Source organism: Prionailurus viverrinus, chromosome A3, assembly GCF_022837055.1.
Source record: "Prionailurus viverrinus isolate Anna chromosome A3, UM_Priviv_1.0, whole genome shotgun sequence".
NCBI classification, from domain to species: Eukaryota; Metazoa; Chordata; class Mammalia; order Carnivora; family Felidae; genus Prionailurus; species Prionailurus viverrinus.
In genome coordinates, this window is record NC_062563.1 from 58,619,785 (window position 1) to 58,640,887 (window position 21,103).

Here is a 21,103-nt window from a genome sequence, read left to right on the forward strand (position 1 = left end):
ATAAGAAGGGCATGCTGACCTCCCCCATTTCTTCCTGAAAGCTAGAGATAAAACTCCAATGTGAAAGATGTCCTTCCTATACCAACTAGAATAAAAAAAAACCAAAAAAACAAAAAAAAAACATTCTCATCACCAGAGACAGGGAGTTGAGGCCAAGAGAATTCTGTATAAGCAAACCTTGTTAACATATTTCTTATTTTCCTTTAGCCTCCCCATATATTTTATTTACTTTTCCACTACAGTCTCTCTCTGTGTTCAACAAGTATGAAAGTATTTGGGTTTTGCCATTTCTCTGAGTCTTCATTTTTCTTGCAAAGGCTCCCACATATATATGAAATATATATTAATAGACTTCTGTTTCTTTCTTGCTAATCTATCTTATGTTACTGGGCCCTGGTCAAGAACCTAGAAGGGCAGAAAGAAAGATTTCTTCCCCCATGCATAATTAAACTTGCAGTTTTATTGAGACCAAGAAGAGATAAGTAATCCTAAATACTCAGAAACAAAATACGTTTTTCACAGCAACTTTTGCCATTTTCAACACAAGTATATTGCGATAACTACATACATGTTTTAATGAGTATATACTAAGGAAAAAAGAAATGTTATCAAAGATTAACTCTGGATTATAGATATTTTCTTCTTTAAACTGACTTAATTTTCTATAATTGACATGTACTATTTTCCTAATTAGTAAAGGCAAAGTTAAGAGTTTAGGTTAGAGGAGACAGCTCCCTAAGAATTCAAAGTGAGTTTGTTTCTGGCAATTCACATGGCCTAGTCCCTCTGTCTCTCTGGAATAACGGTCCTTACCCCTTCCATGCTGTTCTAGAATCACCGCCAATCTCCCTGCTTGGGCTGCTTCCACCAATTGTCAGCTGTGAGAAGAAATTGATGGGAGCCTGAAGTACCAGAACCTTGCTGATTAATTTGCCTTCCATGATGGTACCAATCCAGACCCATAACTTCTTGAGATTGAGAATTTCCAAGCTTAAGTTTTTCCTAGAACAAAGGAGAAGGCGAATGGAGTCCATCAACCATCATACTATCTTCACCTTTCTGACCTGCCAAAGGATCGCTTAAAGAGAATCTTACCTCGGTCCATTCATACCCTTCTCTAACTAAGCCAATAGCAAACTCCATGAAGCTTCCCACAGTACAAGCCAGAAAAGAATAGAATACTGTGCACACTGAATAGAGTCTTGCTTAAAACCCTAAAATCAGGCCCAAGTAATGAATGCCAACAAGGGGCACAGCTCTGAAGAAGGTACGGGTTTGCAAAGTGGTACATGTTTGTGCATTTCCTACTGGATCCATCTGTGTGCTCACAAGCACAAAGGCTCCTGCTTCATAACTGACATGGTGAGTCACATAAAGGCTGAGCTCTGAAAAATGTCTGCAGTTAAAAGGAATGATGGGGATTTCTGCTCCTGGCCAAAATGGATTATCAAGGACCAGATTTACTCTCCCATTGAACAACTACAATTAGACAAAACATATGAAGAAGTTTTAAGGCACTGGACATCAGAGATTGAAGGACAGTGACCCTGGGGAGATGGGAAACATCAGGAAAGCTTTATAATTGTCCCAGCTTACTACCTTGAGAGAGATTCCAGGCTTTGGCATAGGAAGAAGAAATCCAATCAGAGCCCAGACAACTCTCTGAGTTGAGAGGCTGGGGAGTTGATAGGACAAAGACCAGAGAGGAGAGAGAGCTTGCTGCACAGAGAGCGCAAACAGGCTCTGGAGACCTGAGAGTCCCCCTTCAGTGTTCAGCAGAGCACTGCTCAACACATCCTTGTCGTTAGAAAGAGAACCTCCCAAAGCACCAGGGGGAACAGAACACAGTGCTCACAAGAACAGAGAATAATACCTGTTGCCACTGGCCAGACTGGGAGAGCTCACCATTCACAGGAATTTGGTACAACATTCAAGAGGCTCCTGCCTCAATGGCAGGGCAAAATCAGGCCCAAACTAAATGCTGATCTGATCCCAACAAAAAAATCTAAAAAGGATCAAACTGCTTTCAAGTAAATAACTGTATCACAGAACGAAACTCAATAATATGGGAATGTAAAATATCTAATACCCAATAAGGTAAAAATCACATGTTTGACATCCAACTAAAAATTACCAGCCATGCAAAGAAACAGCACAAATGCCCATGGTGAGTGGAGGGGTCAACTGAAATGACTCCAGAACTGACACCAATGATAGAATTAGCAGACAAAACCAGTAAACTACCTACTACCTACACCTCACTGTAGGGAGTAACAGTGATGCCTTTTGGGCATCTGTCTGTGAAGGAATGTGAGACAGCTTGTTTTTTTGTGGTCTATTAAATTAGAATCTAGTGCATTTAGAAAGCAACAACTTGGATTTACAGATGTCTCAATTCCTAAACCAGGGTGGCAGAATAAAAGCCCCTACACATCATACAGACATCTATCTGTTCCCACTCCCCCCCCCCCCCCACGGAAGAATATAATCATGAGACCTTGAAAATTTAATCACACATGGGAAAAAACCTGAATAAAATGAATGTGCAAAATCACTCTACTTTGGTAAGATTAAAACAATTTTTGTTTGATCTCAATTGCTATAAGCAAGCTATTAGTTTATGCCTTAATCAAAAGCACAGAAATTGCCAGACGGAAGTAAGTATTCTATAGAACATTCTTGGAGAAGTGCTCTCTGCTAGAGTAGGGAGGGTGTATGGTCGGTATTTACACAGCTCAGTAAGTTTCTAATTTGGTCTTGAGGATATCAATGGCCAAGTAAAGATTTTTGGTATGTCTCATGGTTTCATCTTAATCTTCTCACTTTTTCTGTCTCCCCTACTGGCCCGTTCATAAACTACCCTAATTCCAGCTTACCTTACCCTGACATATTTCATGGTACACCACTGTAGGTGAGTGAAAAAAGAACAAAGAAGAAATCAAACAATGATCATGTAGAGAAAAGTAAAAATCTACCCTTGGTAAACTGTCTTTCAAAGGTCATGTTGTTAAAATCAGTGGTGCCTTCAAAGTAACTCTTGGAGCTTGCTGAATAACAGAAAATAGCTAGATTGTGCCAATTATGGCAACAAGGAAATGAGCTTCAGTTCAAAGGTGTGTATGTTACCATTTTGTTATTTTCAAACAATTCCCTTCATTATGAATAATGTGCACAACTGCAAAGGGACTCCCCTCTTTGTTCTGAAAGGGTAGTTTCCATTCAAATACAATTGAGAGACCTCTGACACATATTTCTCACACCTCTGGAAGATCCTCGTGGAAACCACATAGGAAGAACCATTCCCTTAGCTCTAAGTATTCAAAGATGCTTACCACAGAAGTGATTCAAGAAGACAATGACTAAGTTCCACATATCTTTGGGCAAAACAGAAAACAGAATCAAGATATTCTAACTGCTGAGGGACATCACCCATTTAAGAGCTTTTAGGTGACAATTCAGGTACGATCATTCATTTGGGAATAGCATACCACATCCACTCACGTTCTGGGTAAGGTGGGACTTACCATGTACATGGAGACCATTCCAACACATCTCAAAACTTCTTAAATCTATGTGATCATTTCTCACTACTGTGGAGCAGAGAAAAGCTACAGAATGGCACCAGAAATAATGACTTCAAATTAAAACTCACCTCCTCATTTTTCAGTTCCAACTAGGAAAACCATTTAAAGTGTCTCTCCCTCCCAACTTTTTAGAAAACACACCAAATTATGTGAAGAGAGAAAATGAGAACATGGAACCAGAAGCTTCAAAGTCCCAACAGGAAAGGGGGACATTTAAAGAAAATCTTGCCTCAGTCCATTTCCATTCATACCCTTCCCTAAGCCAGTGGCAAAGTCCATGAAGTGGGAGATCTGATTCCACAGTGCCACCATCTGCACTGTGCTAGATATACAAACTGACCTCACATCACTTAATAAAACCCTACAGGGAAGTTTTACTCTGAACCAAACACCAGTATATTCCAAAAGAGCCCACTATAATAGCCACAGAAATTCATCAAAACGTGTCACCAAGTCTCCCAGCTGGAGAAAGCCCATTCTCTTCAAGAGCCTCACTCTAGTTCTGCCCCAAAGCCCTGCCAAATGCAAGTCTCAAGCTCCAGAAGAATCCAGAAAAAGCAATGAAAACATTAAGTACCATAAGAAACATATGCTCTAGAGACAGATAATTGCTTTCCATAGCACTCACCGCCCCACAGTGATTAGTTTAAAACCTACCTTCTCTATGAGAACACAAGCTCCAAAGACAGGGACTCTATCTTGTTCATCTCTGTACCCTGACAGTGCCTGTCACACTGAGTATGTGGGTAAGACAGTTGATCTTAAAAGAAAGAGAGAGAGAGAAAGAGAGAGAGAGAGAGAGAGAGCGCAATCCCAGAGCCTCAGTGTCTTTATATGTAAGTGGAGGAAACCCTAATCCATTCTTGGCCAGTGAGTCACAAGCCAGGATGAGTGAATGAAAACATCAGTAACATGCAAAGACTATCATGGTGCCTAGCACATAGTAGATACTCAAATATTATGTTTGGGAAATAAACCATAATTATCTTTTGATAAAACATTTAATACAATTTAACATCTAAACAAAAAGCATTCCTAAACTAAGTAGGAAGTAGTAGGAGGTAAAAGAAGTAGCCCAGGTGAACTCAAACTACACGAATCTCTGGCATCACCTGCCCTCTGGCTGCAGGTAGGTGGATAATCAATAGCACACACTTCGCCTAGCTTACTGACTCACTGCTGTGATGGGCTAAAAGGGTGTAGGCAAGGATGCCAGCCATCACTTAAACCAAGAACCAGCCACCAAAACAGTGAACACCACTATAGCCTATTTTCTTTCTGATTGCTATCGTTAAATTAGGTCTAGTGCTAAAGAATGATTAGCACCATGTTTCCTGAACCACAGATGCTGTTACCTCTGTTCATATAAGAATACAGTGTTAAACTGCAGGTGCTCCTTTTGGAAAAACATGGAAAGATACAAAAAGTCCAGATTCCCAAAAGACTGAAGGGAATGGATGACCAATTATCTTCAATATATGATATCAACTAGAAATCAGGTGATTTGTCCTGAGATTGAGTTAATCAATGTATCCCAAGTCTTAAGGAATGTTACAACTACCACTGGCACTTCAATCTGCCTCAACTTCAAGTATTTTCATTCTAAGACATGTTCTGAACACAATACATATTATTGCTGATATGGAGTATTTGTATTCTATCAAAAATCTTTCTTTAAATGTGATCTTAAAAGATCACAGGATTATTTAAAATGAAAATTTTACATGCATATAGGAATAAAAAGTGTTTTCCAGGAAAAAAATCTTTAAGTATAGGGTGGAAGGCAATAATACAGGATTAAAGTAATCCAATTTAAACAGCCCAACCAAAATAAACTCTCGATATCAATTCTGAAGACATAAGCTCATATCCTACCTTAACCTTGCTCCTCTCACCTCATGTATCCCCCCGCCACCCCAACCAGCAGCGAGCCAGCTGTACAGCAATTATTTAAAGCAAAGGAAAAGTGCAGATTTTGTTTTTTAGAATACCAGAAAGATAAGTGAATAGCAAACTTTTTGTTATAATCACTTTATACAGAACTTTAAAGCAGTCTACTATGTATGTATCTCACAAAACTGTGGTAAGTCATTTTGGTCTAAAAATAGCTCATTAACTTGAGATCATGTTCCTTAATCCATTTCCCTCCTTCTATAACACACACCCACAAACACAGTGAAAAATTAAGCTACAGGCTGGAGTCACTGGAAAAGAGATCTGAGAGGAAGGCCGGAGGATACTCCAGATGCTCTCTGACAAAAGTCAAACAGTGCCACTCCCTAAAGAACATGGCAGTCCTCCCTTTCTTAGGATCATCTGCTCCCTGTATTCTGAATGCCACAGAAGCAAAACACATGGTGTTTGTGTGGAGCCTCCCAAGTCAGGCTGGCCAAGTCAGAGTAACCGTTTAAAACTAGCACTCTCACTTAGGGCAAGAAAAAGGACCACCAATTACCCCATGCCTACCCCTGAGATAAGGTGGGTATGCGTGTGTGTGTGTGTGTGTGTGTGTGTGCGTGCGCGCGTGTGTGTGTGTGTACATGCGCGCTGGATTTCTGCACAAAGGAACAAAAGAAAGTAAATCATCACCATCAGATCACACAAAGTACCCCAAATGGCATCCCCTCTGAGAGGAAATACTGATTTACAGAGATCAAAATACAAACCAGTTAGTTACATGTCCAAATAAGTTTCTCCAGTGAAGACCCTGAAAGGCTGTTTGCTCACCAAACCAAACTCATAAGAACAAAGAACAATACTACCATGTTGGAACCTGCCCAATTCATCCACCCCTAACCAGCAATATAAAGTGCTAATTTACCATCTACCAATAACCCAAAAAAATGGAAGGCCAGGAAGTTGCTATGTCACTTTGACAGCCTTTTAGCAAGAACCACATCCCTATCTATGCGCATCCATTGGTACCAATGTATTCAATCAGCATGTTGAAGGTTCACTTCAAAACAGACACTGTGCAGGCACTGGAAAGGGAGAGAGCAGGGTAAGACACAGAAATTTGTAGGCTAATGACAGGAGTCAGGAAAGGGCAACCAGTTGCCCTGGAGGTGAGAAGAGATCTCCAGGGTGCATGTGGGCAGATATTACAGAGCTAAGGGTGTTGGGAAGCCAGTTTAAAAGAAATCCAGACAAGAGGAATCACTAATATACAGAATGAAGTAACAACACTCACCAGCAAAACTATTTTCTCATTCTCTGAGAAACTTAATTCTCATTAAGTTACTGATAAAACAAAATCTGTAAGAGAAATCAAGAAAATTCTCTCTTTTCCTGTCAGGTTTAGTATAAATTGGCAACTTCATATCTGAATTCATCAACAGTGCTCGTTCACTGTGCACGGATGTTTACACACTGGTGCATATTCAATAGTTAGTCTTTCTACTGAATACTTAAGTCTTGAGCTAAAAACTGACACAAAAAGAGCATTGTAGCCTCTGTTTGCAGAATTAATTAGGTTGGTCTGTTTATCTAGCCAAGCACAGATACAGAGTGGGGGACAAACTGACTTTAAAATTAAAGGTTCTCTAAGAAAAAGAAATGTCTCTTAAGAGTCCAAAGTAAACAAGGGGTTAATTTGGGGCTTGTTATACAGAGCTCAGTTGCCCTCAGTGGTTAATTTTAACTAAAGATAATGATATGCTTAATTCCTTGGGAGAAAAAAAATCATAAAATCTTAGACATATAATAAGTAAATTCTGGAGAGCTTCATGTTTTCAAAACGGTATTCTGACCTCTTCAGATATTATAAAAACAAGTGCCAATCTTGACAAAAGACTTCCCCAGAAGGGCCAATGCAAGAGCTAATGAGGTTAACTGATTACACACTAATTATGTAAATGAACTATAGTATGTATAAATGTAATAATATATAAGATAAATATAAACAATACACACATTTAATACCTATATAAAGGAAAAACCTCACAGCGGTACTATGTAATCTTCCTTAAACAGCCTCACTAAAAATGTACAGGAGCTGCTAAGAAATGCATCTCAGACACTGCAATTCTTGTGGGATTTGAATCAAACTAATTCACTCTGTTAGGCCAAAGCCTTCACTGCTGTTTTTGCTACCTGTTATACCAGAACAAAAATTTCTTAAACTTAGAATGAAGAAAAGCAGCACGTATGCATCGGCACTGGACTAAGTGATTTATAGGTACATACTCAATAATACTTTCAATTCAATATCTTCACGTCTGCAAAGAACACCATCTTGGGCTCTTGAGTCCCTTGTGACTTCTATATCGAGTAAGGATGCTTGGCATTATTCCACTATGCACCAAATAATTTCCATAAGGTTGCAGGAGAAGAGAACTACATTCTTAGACCAGATGTTTCTGGTGCTGGTGCTGCCAAGCACACATGGAAACCCCACAGCTGTGTCCATCGATCACAGACATGAGGTCACAGTCCAGCTTAGAGACGGGCTGGCAGCCGGCTATCTTGCCTTCCATACAAATGAAGCAACAGATGCTGAAGATAATATGTAAACAAATACTGAGAATGAACTACCTCAATTAAGCAACTGATGGAAAATTTGAAGTATCAGTAGAAATACACAGAATCTATCAAAGATATTTAAAACAGTACATTAGTTTCAAACAGTCATCAGGCTTCTCCTAGGTTATATACTGCTTCCTTTCCCTAATTCCAGTTTTCCTTATATTCAGATGAGCTAATAAAGATAATGTCAAATACCTTGTCATTTAAGAAGCAGAAAATGTATTGAGATTAAGTAACCATGTTGTACAGGAGCAATTAGTGCCCGCCTTTCAAGATCTTATAGGCCAAATAGAAAAACAACTAAAAGTAAAAAGTGTTTCCAGTCACACAGTATTATGAAGTTACTTAAACTAGCCTGTCCTGTAATATTTTACAAGCTAAAGACTACACTGTCCAAACAAAGTATATGGACAGAAGTAACCACTACATGAATATAAAGAGTATATGCACAATATTAACAAGTTTAAAGGTATTGTGAGGTAGTGACTCAAAAAAATCTATACGAAGTTTATGTTTGAGACTACATAAGACTAAAGCATTGATCTAAATTATTTAGGAAAAAGCTTAAAATAAATCTGAACTTATTTTTAAACTAAATGCAGCCATATAAATAAACACACACGTTCAACGGGGAGTTCCTTAAGTGATTAGCAGCAATAAGAAATAGCTTTAATCTGCAAAAGACTGGAAACACACCAGTCAACTACACTTATCTTGGGGGGGGGGGGGTAGCGGTAGAGAGAAGAGGGCAGTGTAAGGAAAAAAGGTTTTCCATCTTTCAACTTTCTAAATAAGTACATGACTTTTAATGTTAGAAAAAAAGGCTATTTTATCATGTAAAAGATAATTTTATATGTACAGGCACATATGTATCTAGAATATATGAAAACAGAAAAATATACACTAACATGTTAACAGTAATTAAGCCAAGGTGACAGAATTATGAAATGCTTTTTCATCTTTTATTTCTCTGTATTTTCCCCCTAGATTATCTATATTTCATAAATAAAAAAACAAAAATACTCCAGACGTCACTTTAACTTTTTGTTCCTACTGTTTTATTGAGCTATAATTAACACACCACAAATACATGTAACTTATAATAAATGTTATTATAAAATTATAACATAATAAATATAAACATATACCACTGTCAGTGAGCTAAACCTTTCTTAGAGGAAGAGGAGGATAAATTTTCACTTTCCTCCCATCGAGAAGATAAGCATTAGCAGTAAAACAAAAAGGCCCCAAAGACCTTGAACTTCTAAGCTAACATGACAAGAGTAGTTGAGAAAACATTCACCGTCTGTGATGACCTCAGCTTTACCTGAAGCAACATCAGCTATAAGTTTTGCTGTATTCAAACCACAGTGGGGGCCACAGCCACGGTCTCCATGGGTTAAGAGGAAGATGCAGAGTCCCTGTGTCTGTCTGCAGAAGCCAGCAACCTCCCTCCATGAGCTAGCTCCCAGGCCACAACCCCTACACACACTGCACCAACACCATACAGCACTCATCTCAAATTCTCTCCAACTCTATTAGCAAAGTGAGGAGAAATGGGCAGCTACTCCCCATCCTCCTCATGCAGAAAATGAAAACACACAGAGGAAAATTACTAGAACCTATAATCACTAGTAAGGCAAGGGGCTTATCTTGAAAGTAACAATTCACTTTCCTGGACTTCACTATGAAGATGCATCTTTGACCACAAATGTTACCACTTTCCTGACCCTTTTGTCTCTGGACTAAAGGATAATGACAGTCACCCTACACACATACACACACACACTCCCTATGAACCACGGTACCATTAGAAGGCACTTATACAAATATAGCAAGACACACTGTTAGTCTACTTACTCAAGCTATCATAAAGAAGTGCCATGTTAGGCTAAAGAAGGTGGAAGGGAAAACATAAGAAAAGGCTGCTGGAATTGTGTGAGCAATAGCACTCCAATGTACTAAGTCACACAGAGGAACCAGGTCCAGTATGACCATGGTTCTCACAAAGACCCAGAGAGGCTGCTGCTTCACACTGCCATTCCAAATTTTAATCTCCTTTGTCTTAACAACCTTTTTCTTCCTTTCCCCTATTGAACAAAAACATCTTCTTTCTAAACAACTTAAGGAAGAACAAATAACCAGGGAATCTTCTTTAGTTCTAGCCTCAGAAGGGAAAAAATCCAGCATCTTCAATAAGTGAACAAAAGTGAGAGGAGACTCGATGTAGCCCAAGAGCATTAAAAGTGAAACAGCAACAAACAAGTGTTCATCCACTCTTTTCTCAAACGCACACCTCCTCTCATTTGGGGACTCATGGGAAGGTGATTCACCATCAGGAAATACCACATAATGACATTCCCTCATTCTAACAGTTACTACTGTTACTGCTGCTCTCTTAGTTATGACAGAATGTCAACCAAAGACTTTGTGGATTTTAAACCACAAAGTGGTTTAAGATTTCTCACCTGAAGATATGTGAGGAACCAAGGTAGGGAGGGTGCTGCGCAGGATAGGGTGGGGCAAGAACACAGGCTTGCTTGGAATTTTATGTTGGGTTTCACCTCCCTATCTTTATTTCACCCCAAACCTCCACCACCTTAGAGGAGGCAAGGAGGACATGTTCCAAACAGCAAGGTCAGCAGAAAAGCTAACAAGCCTCACAAACAGGATGAAGACTCGAGAGCAATATGACATCACTTCAAAGACTCAAGCCAAATAAGAATCCCCAAGGGTGCCGTAGAGAAAACTCTGCTGAAGACTTGTGACAGTGGAAAAAATTCTGACTCTAATGAAGACAGGAGTTCTGAAAGTTCCTAAGTAATAACTTTCTTTGCAGTCATCAAAAGTTAGCACATTATCCACTCCTTCTCATGACTCTTGCAACTAGTTAAACAAATAATATTAAATCAGTAGAGGTCAAATATTTAATCATGTCCAAACATGAGAAATAAAGAAGTGACAGTTTTCCCCATAATACGGACCTCAGCATGTATCTATTAAAGGAGAAGTTCCTACACTGGCTAAATTTCCTTCTATTTCTGCAACAAGTCAATTCAACACCTACTATGTGCAAGATGGTGCTAGGCTGCATGGCGAGCTCTACAACCCAAATGGAGAGATGTGATGTATTCATTTAAAAACTAGTGGGACACACTGGAATAATAAAAGAAATGAAAATAAATAAAACTATCTCCCTATGCAGCAAAATAAATGGATCTCACAAACATAAAGCGAAAGATGCCAGACATACCCGTACCGTATGGTTCCGTCTATACCAAGTACAAACACAAGCAAAAATAATCTTTTGTGTTAGAAGTCAGGATAGTGGTTATACTTCTGGGGAGGAATTAAGGGGCACAAGGGGCACTCCTGGGGAGCTGGCAATGTTCGGTTTCTTGATCCAGTTGCTGGCTCATGAGTGGATGTGTTCACTTTTTGGAAATTCACTGAACTTATAATATAATGTATGCCTTTTTCTGTATTCACGTTATACTTCACATACAGACAAATGCAAGTAGACACAGTTACCCTTGAGAAGTGGCTTCTTCCAAACCTTTCCAAACCTGAAAATACATTGCTACAGCACAGGTATATATATTAAGGACAAAGGAAAAAAAAAGGTATCTGAGAATGTCTAGATATAAAAGAAACAAGATAAAGGAAAACTGGCATGGGGTTCCCAGGCCAGGAGAAAAGTCTACTGGACTTCAGAGCCTCCAGACACCGTGACAACCATCAGATCACAGATCACAGTAGCAGTCTGGGTTAAGAGGCAGGTTTCCGCCTAGTCAGGGCTTGTACTCTGCATCAGAGTGGGAGACCAATTAGCAGCAGTGAGTACTAGGGAGAGGAGACAGCACATCAATTTCCTTCACCTCACCATGGTTTTGAATAGAAGCTGAATGATTATAATGATCCTAAAGATCACTGAAAACCTCTAACATACACTGAACAAACATAATGCCCAAGGTTCAAAGGGACAAATTTGAATCTGTAAAAATGAACAATTAAAACAAACACAAGCTTTGAGGCAGGATTATAGTTATAATATAATTTAGGCTTTGTCATGGCACATCAGCATATAGAGTTAAAAATCCAGGGGGTTGAGTCCCATCTGTGGCACAGCTGAGATGGCATGGGGAATAATAGGAAGAAAGGCTGCTCTTTCAGGGTCTGCTCTTTTGTCAAAGGAGTTTCCCCACCTTGGGGTAGAGAGAGCCTAGCTTCCTCCACTGTTTCAGGGCCATGTATGTATGGATTAGTAATGCACCCACAATATTGCAGATGTGGATGCTAAAAACTTAGCCGATCAAATAGCTGCCTCTCTAATCTTGCTTTAGATAATTCCCACTAAAGTCAACACTCTTTTCTATAGTTAGTACAAAAGTCAGAATAATTAGAAGATAGGGAATTCTGTCACTAGAGATTTCTCACTTTCTTTCTCTCAGGGTATAAAGCTGAGGGGAGGGGGAGCAGTGAGGTTTCTCCAATTGAACAATTAAAGCTTTTATTCTAAAAGCTCTTTCATTGTCATAGCAACTTAAGACACTGTATGTTCTTACCATAGATTTCACCGGACATTAACAGAGTAAGAAAACAAGAAATTCCACTAAGTTTTATTATATGGGCAATTTAGTTTAGGCTATGAATTTATACGTAGGACCTACAAACAGAATTTAAACTGGACAGCATCTATTGGCATTAAATTTAGAAAAACGTAGGTGGGGGTGTTAAGGAGTTCTTTTTAAAAAAGTTACCATTTTAATGTTTATTTTATTTTTATTATTTTTCAAAGTTTTTTATATATTTATTTTGAGACAGAGACAGCATAAGTTGGGAAGAGGCAGAGACAGAGAGACAGAGAATCCTAAGCCCCACATGGGGCTCAAACCCATGAAACTGTGAGATCATGACCTGAGCCAAAACCAAGAGTCAGATGATTAGCTGACTAAGCACCCAGGAGCCCCATTTATTTTGAGAGACAGAGAGAGAGACAGAGAGCGAGAGCATGCACATGCAGGGGAGGGGCAGAGAAAGAAAGGGAGAGAGAGAATCCCAAGCAAGCTCAGCATGGAGCCCAATGCAGGCTCGATCCCATGAACCATGAGATCATGACCTGAGCCAAAACCGAGTTGGTTGCTTAAATGACAGCCACCCAGGTGCCCCCCAAAAAGGGTTACCGTTTTAAAAAATGAAGTGTTTCAAATGAAATGAGCACAGGATATTTCAAATCTGTTCTTTCCACCTGTCCTGCTTTACCATTTTACCACATCTAAAAGGGTATCTCGTGATATATAAAAGATTATTAAAAGCTTAATTTTCAAATAATTTCATAAACAAAAGCACATGTGTACACTCACACACACACACACACACACACACACACACACACTCATACAAAATCATTAACCAACTATACAGAACTTCTTTGAGCTTTGGGTTCTTAACACAGAAAAAGAAAGAAGGGGCACTCTAGTAGATTTCTAATATGTGTCCCAGCACTGGCACTATTTGTTCATTCAACGACCATTCGTGAAATGCCTTCTGTATGCCAGGCACTGAATTGGTGCTTGGGATTATGTATCACTGAAAAAAAACAAAGATCCCTATCATCATGGAGTTTATGTTCCTGGGGGAGAGGGGTGAGTGGAGTAATGATAGAGGCAGTTGATATACACTAAGTATAATACATAGGCCAGTTATACAATGTGGTATGGAACTGGAAAACTAAGAGTAAGATAAAGGCATTAAGAGTAGGAAGGTAAGGGAGTGGGCCATATAGCCTTGAAAGAATGGCATTCCAGGGGAGGAAACAATAGCAAGTGAGAGGTGTTGAGGTCTTTAGGCAGGAGCTCCCTGGCAGGTGGAGGAAAAGTGAGCAGTTTTGTATAGTTGGAGGAGGGCAAATGGGAAGTAGGAGAGGAGGTCTGAGACAGAACAGGGCAGGGAGCCAATCAAGCAAAGTACTATAGGCCACTTTGAAAGACTGGGCTTTTACTCTGAGCTAAGTAAGGAATCAGTGAAAGACTCCAATCAGACATTTCTAAAGGATCGCCGAGCTGCCATGCTGAGAAAAGAAGGGTGGATAGGGTGGTGGTAGTAGTAGCAGACAGGTCCACGTGTGTGATCGTTTATGATGGTTATAATTTGTTATGAGTTGCAAATACACCAAAGTTTAGAAAACAGGATTATAAACTCTCCTGTACCTATCTATAATCTACATTCAACAGTTATTAACTTGTGGCTCACTCCCTCCCACTGTCCACCAATGGCCATGATTATTTTGACAGAAACTGGGTATCATTTGAAGGAAGGATGTACTAACAGATCTCCTAACAAATGAGGTGAGTATATATGACAGGAAGAGTAGTCACCAAGGACTCCAAGGCTTTTTTGGCCCAAGCAAACAGAAGGCTGGGAATGCCAACTGAAAAAGGGCAAGGCTACAGGTAAGACAGGTTTATGGGGGAAGAGTAGGAGCTCACATGACATATGTTAAGTGTGGGCTATTAGACACCCAATTAGAGACGCTGAGAAAGGAATGCAGAGTTCAGAAGAGTCTGGTCCCAAGTCCTGAGAACACTATCCCTAGAATGGCCTCCTTGCGAGGTTGGCCCTTGGATTTCAGGAGGGTTTCCCCCACTCCTAGAACTGATAAGAGTGTCTCACTGTTCCTAGATGGTTTGAATAAAGAATGTAGTTTATTGCTGAACACCTGTTTTCCTGCTTGTAGTCTGAAATTTTTGGTACATGCCAGACAGATGTGCTTATGTGACCAGTTCCAAATAAAAAATGTGGGCACTGAGTCTGTAACGAGCTTCCCTGGCAGGCAACAACACTTCACATGACAACTCACTGCTGGGGGAATGATGCATGTCCTATAGGATTCTAGCAGGACAGGACTCCTGGAAGTTTATACCTGGCTCCCTTTGGACTTCATCCCATGCACCTTTTTCCTTTGCTATTTTTGCTTTGTGTCCTTCCATTGTACTATAAATAGCAACTGAGGGTAAAACTACACGCTGAGTCCTGTGTACTCCTAGTGAATCATCAAACCTGAGGATGGTCTTGAGTACCTCCAACACACCTTTTTCAATAAATTTGCTGGGAATGGAAACAGGAAGGGAGATGTCAAGATTTTTCACTTATAGCCGCCCCCCCCCCCCCCGCCAAAAAAAAATGGTGGAGAGGGAAGATGAGATTTTTAAAAGAATAGGGTCCATATTTTATGTTTTTAATGTTTGTTTATTCTGAGAGACAGAATGAGTGGGGAAGAGCAGAGAGAGGGAGAAAGAAAATCCCAAGCAGGCTCCACGCTGTCAGCACAGAACCCAACGCAGGGCTCGATCTCACGAACTGTAAGATCATGACCTGAGTAGAAATCAAGAGTAGGACACTTAACCAACTGAGCCACCCAGGTGCTCCCAGGGCCCATATTTTAAAACTGGCAGTTTAGGTTATGCAGAATTTGCTGGGTGACTTTTTTATTCAACTATTTACTTAGAAAAATGCTTTTGATTCATTAAACAATGGAATTAAACTAAGAAATTATGGAAGCTGCCTGGAGAGTGCTCATTAACAATCACAAAGAGCATCCCGTTCACAGTAAGTTTTGTTTAACCAATAGATCAAGAATAGCTCCTTCTAGAGCATAATTAATTTTCTATTTCACCCCAGATCTGAGAATAGTAGGTATTAAAAAGACCAGGTGTTCAGGAATGGTTTAAATGAATGAATTAGTGCAACTTCATGAACAGCATTTAAGAAAAATTAAACAAAAAACCCTGCAAACTATGGTTGACATTTGCCATTTCCAGTCCCAAATAAACCAAAACTGCATCTGGCCAAAGTGATTAGTACTTTGTCATATTTTTGGTAAGAATGAATGACATTTTTCTCTGTTCCTTTTTAAAACTATCCCACAAAGCAAGAGAGAAGACATAGGATTTTAAAGTACAGTAATACAATAAAAATATACTAGTACACACCTATTAAGAGCTGCCTCTAATTTACAAGAGGAAATCTTTATATATTTTATGTCAATGTCCATAACACTTTCTGAAATTCTCCATTAAAATTGCCAGGACAGGGGCGCCTGGGTGGCTCAGATGGTTACGCGTCCAACTCAAGGCTTAGGCTGACTTTGGTTCAGGTCATGATCTTGTGGTTCATGGTGGGTTCAAGCTCCCTATCAGGCTCTGTGCTGACGGCTCAGAGCCTGGAGCCTACTTTGGATTCTGTGTCTCCCTCTCTTCCTGCCCATCCTCCACTCGTGCTCTGTCTTTGTCTCTCTCTCAAAGATGAATAAATATTAAAAAAAATCTTTAAAACTGCCAGGACATTCTTTAGAAACAGCAAAGTAAGCTAAGCATCATCCATGTGAAGGGCTCTGTCATAAGCCTAGAAGGGCTATGAGAATCCTAAGAGTTAGCTTCCTATAAAGAGTTTCTAATCCAGTACAGAATAACAGAAGCAAGAAATGAATGCATAGAAATTATTCCCTAGGCAGTCGTTAAAAGAGCACTAGAAAACTGCTCATAGGGCAGGACAAAAGCAATCGCCAAGAACCAGACAGAGATGCCTATAACTAGAGGGGACAAAGAAGCCACCCGATGCAGAAACCTTCAGGAGTGAAAGATACAGAAAGAACAGAGTCATGAATATCAAAGGAGAATAACAATAGTAACCAAAGTCCAGGAGTAACAGAAGTCTTCAGCAAAAGTGAGTTATTTTATCTTGGTATCTTTAACCCAGCGAAGAAAACAAAGAAACCCTCATTTACTATGTAAAAAATTAATATACTAGACACTTTACATCTATTCTAGAATTCTAATTCTGACAAAAGCCTATGAAGTAGGAATTATTATTTCATTTTACAGATGAGGAAACTAAAAGCTTTATTAAATTTCATTCTAGGCCCTACTCTAACAAAGGGTGTTATTACTGTCTTGGGGTAAAAGCCAGGACATGACTATTAAATATAACAGAGTCAGACTTTCTATGAGGCTCATAAACTATAAATTCACCTTGAAAAATATATATAGGTTTCAAATTTATGTTCATAGGAAAGAGGAGAAAAAAGATAAATCATTTGTATTAGTTCAGTGGCAATTCTAAAAATAAAACCCAAAAACGAACTCTTTCTAAACACTAATAATTTTAAAACACTCTTATTTTCTTTCCTTAGAGGGATGAAATTTAAGTGTGAGGAGCAGATCTTAACTTATTTATGACTAATGTATAACATCTATGATTATTAATATTACAAAAATTGAGAATGCTATAAGATAGGATCATATCTTCAAGAGTCCTCTATTTCTAATATATTACTATAATGTTCCTGGACAATGAAAACAATAATGTAGATCTATTATAAGTTTCTCCAAGTATCCACGAAAAACAGACCATCCTATACAATTCACCAAAGATTTGAGCTCCTACAACTCACAAGGCATGGCAACTTGTTACTGGCTACTACATTAGAAGACAACTACAGAACAGCACTATACTATGCTCCTAATGTGAACTAGAGATATCTCAGGGCAATGAAAAGAAGATTGGGATGCTATTCTGGCAACAAGCTATGAAACCAGGTCAACTGCCTTTCTGGGTATCAACTATTGTCATCCATAAATAAAATGAAGGCTTTTCAAAATGAAAGACAAAACATTTGAGGTATACAGCTGACCTAGTTTTAATCTTCCTTTGCTTATTTACCTATTAAATAGATAAGAACAAAGAATTTTGGTATTTTGTAAAATCCAGTTGCATTCTTAAGTTAGAACGAATTAATCCAAAATAGAAACACATTCTATCTCTGCCAAAAAACAAAAACTAATCCTTTAAAAAATTTCACTGTCGTATCACCATCAGCAGTTATTTTTAAAACACTTCAACAGTTACCTATTTGTTGAGAAGTTCAACCTTTGCCCTCCACATTACTTTGGGGAAAGAAGGATAGATTGAAAAGAAAGAGAAGCAAGCTTTACAATCAGAAAAGCTTGGATACAAGTCCAAGCCTTTGTTCATTCTTTCTAGAAAGAGGGGATGATACTATCAGTCTCAAAGTCTGCTATGTGAATTCAAGCAAGTGCCTTTACCATACCCAATGCGATGCCTGGCACAAGTCAAAAAAAAAAAAAAAATGTGTTAGCACTTCATGCACTCTATACTTTCCCAGCTAGTAGATCTTCTTTATCACTTTAGTTCTAGTATCTGGTAAATTTTTTTAAAAAAAGAAAATACTAGAAATAGCACAATACTTACTCTAGCTCATTTGTCTAAGGTCATATGTTTATCTTATTCTATACCAGGTATTCTCAATTTGGGTGGTATCATTCTCCTCCCCAACAGGGGTGAAATGTGATTTTTGGAGGTGGAAGAGAAAAAGCTTAAGTCATTTTTATGTATAGAGCATAAAGATATACATACAGTACATGAACAGATGTACAGACACTTTAAAATTTCACAAAGGGTGATTAGGAAAAAATATCTGCAAAGGCTTCTTCAGGAGGTGATAATGAAAATAAAGCTGAGAAATACTATTGTATTCTTTTTTTTTTTTTTTTTCAACGTTTATTTATTTTTGGGACAGAGAGAGACAGAGCATGAACAGGGGAGGGGCAGAGAGAGAGGGAGACTCAGAATAGGAAACAGGCTCCAGGCTCTGAGCCATCAGCCCAGAGCCTGACGCGGGGCTCGAACCCACAGACCGCGAGATCGTGACCTGGCTGAAGTCGGACGCTTAACCGACTGCGCCACCCAGGCGCCCCACTATTGTATTCTTTGAGGATACAAAGGATAGAACTATTAGTTCTCAAAATCACTGTCATGCTTTTTTAATTAAAATAAATCAAAATTTAATCGATTTAAGAGCTTTTCTTCAGACTTGTACCAGTATTAATAACAATAGTAATAATAATAATAATAATAATAATAAAGAGATACAACTTGTGATCTTTATCTATAGAAAAGCTGAGTAAGGAAAACAATCCTAATTAGGAATTGCAATCTAGGATCAAGGTCATTTAAATTAAGTCAGAAGTTATCAAAGGTAAGAAAATGCCAGATAAGAAATCTGGCATGCCATAAACTTGGCACATCAGTTTCTCTCTCAGTAGCAAAGAGACAGAAGGTAGCTTGTGAAGAAAGGTAAAAAGTAAAGGCAAAGAAAGAAAGACTAACTGCGGCAGGGGTGGGGAGGGAGGTAGAGGAGGACACACAACTGCTGTCAAAACTGACAGCTGCCCATGGTCTCACTGATGCACAGGCGGCTTCTCCTGACAACCCTCAGGGAGCGATGCTACGGTGAGTGGGCCAGAGCCATGGAAGAGCAGGGAGAAAGTGCCACCCATTGCCTGAAATGGAAGAAGCCAGTACCAAGCTGTAAGGCCTGCAGCATTTAACTGGACTCTGAAGAACAACAGGATGGAACAATAGGTCACACAGTCCACAGAGATCTCTCCCTTGCTTCCTTTTGTTCTTATGTTCAGTCTAGACAAGAACAGCACATTCATTACATTGTGCTCCCCTCCAAATGAAAAGAGAGAAAATTGTCAAGCCTGACAGGGCCTTGCTTTGTCACTGGAGTAAGTTTGTTTTGCTCCCTACTGTCAGAGCATGAACTCCTTAAGAGCAAGAAATTTGTCCTGTTCCTCTTTCATGGACCTAGCTCAGATGGTGCTCAAACGCTGTTCTACCTACCAGATATGATCTATGCTGCTTTGCATTGGGCTGTTTCTGTGGCTCTTGCCTCTTCAATTTGATGATAGGCAGAGGCTAGGTTTTTACTGGCTATTCCAGGCAAAGCTGTGTTTTTACATACCTTTTATTCTCACATCCCTAGAACACAGTCAAGAATACGGAGGGTACTCAATAAAATCTGTGGGCTGGCTTCCTGTCCCCCAATGGGCATCAGGCCCGACATCTTCCTGTCCTCTAAGGAATAAGTCACAACTACCAACCACAAACATTTTGATCCTAAGACAAAAAAAAAAAAAAAAAAAAAAAAAAACAGTTTGCTCTGGGTGATCTGCTAAAAAACTTTGGAAAGGAGAAAAATGGTCAAGATCCATTCATTCTTTAAGGTCCAGATCAAATCAGGTCTTTCTACAAGCCTACTCAGAACCAAATGTTTGAAACTGTGACTACTTTCAAAGGCTCATTGAAAATCAAGGATCTGGGTTTTAATCTCTGTAATCTAACTAGCAATGTACTCCTGAGCAAGAGGTGCCAGTGTCTCTGAGCTAGAAATCTTCACTCGTAAATATGCGGGGGTGGCTTCTTTCCTGATTCCGTTAAAGTAAGCGTTTTCAAACTTGAGTGAACATCAGATACCTGGGAGGGAAAAGAATGGGAGGGGCCAGGAGGACACAGAGGAATGGATGAAGAAAGATAACCAAATGTAATGTGCAAACCTTGGCAGGACTAGGATTTGAAAAAATGGTTGTAAAAACATTTTTGGCACACTTGAGGATATCTGAATACAGACTGAACATCAGGAGAAATTCTGAAAGCATTATTTAATTCTTTTAGGTGGTATTAGGATCATGTGGAAGACTGTATTTTAAGACAAGTACACTCAGGTATGGACAAGTGAAGGGTCATTGTGGTGGCACAACAATACACAAGTAATACATATACAAAATGTTAACAACTATTGAATCTAAGCAAAGGAGAGAGTGTTCATTCCTTCAACAGTTCTGTAATTATGAACATTTCCATAGTAAAAAGTTTGGGGGAAATTACTAAAATGAAAACATAAAATTTATTTCTCAGAGATAAATCTTACTCCAAGAGTTTATGAACCCCAAGTTGAGAATTACTGGTCTAGCTAATTCACCTTTTTATCTTCCAGAGCATTAACTCAAAATAATGGGATATCCCCAAACTGCAAGAAACAAAGTACCAGCCCCTCACATATAACAACAATTAAGACACAAGGATTGAAAAGAAGGGATTTATCAAGAATTCAAACAACCAATTCAATCAAG

At 39.1% G+C, this 21,103-nt stretch overlaps 1 protein-coding gene across 50 annotated transcripts in view; it reads right to left on the reverse strand.

Annotated features, from left to right (window-relative positions):
• Positions 1 to 21,103, reverse strand: part of MAP4K4 (mitogen-activated protein kinase kinase kinase kinase 4) — a 194,069-nt gene that overhangs the window by 82,934 nt on the left and 90,032 nt on the right. The window contains exon 1 of one of the 50 annotated variants that reach the window (XM_047851584.1): positions 9,969 to 10,051. The exons of the other annotated variants lie outside the window; for them this stretch is intronic. The gene's annotated coding sequence lies outside the window, so the exon portion shown is untranslated. Of the gene's footprint in view, positions 1 to 9,968; positions 10,052 to 21,103 lie in introns of those variants that run through there. 50 annotated transcript variants of the gene reach the window in all.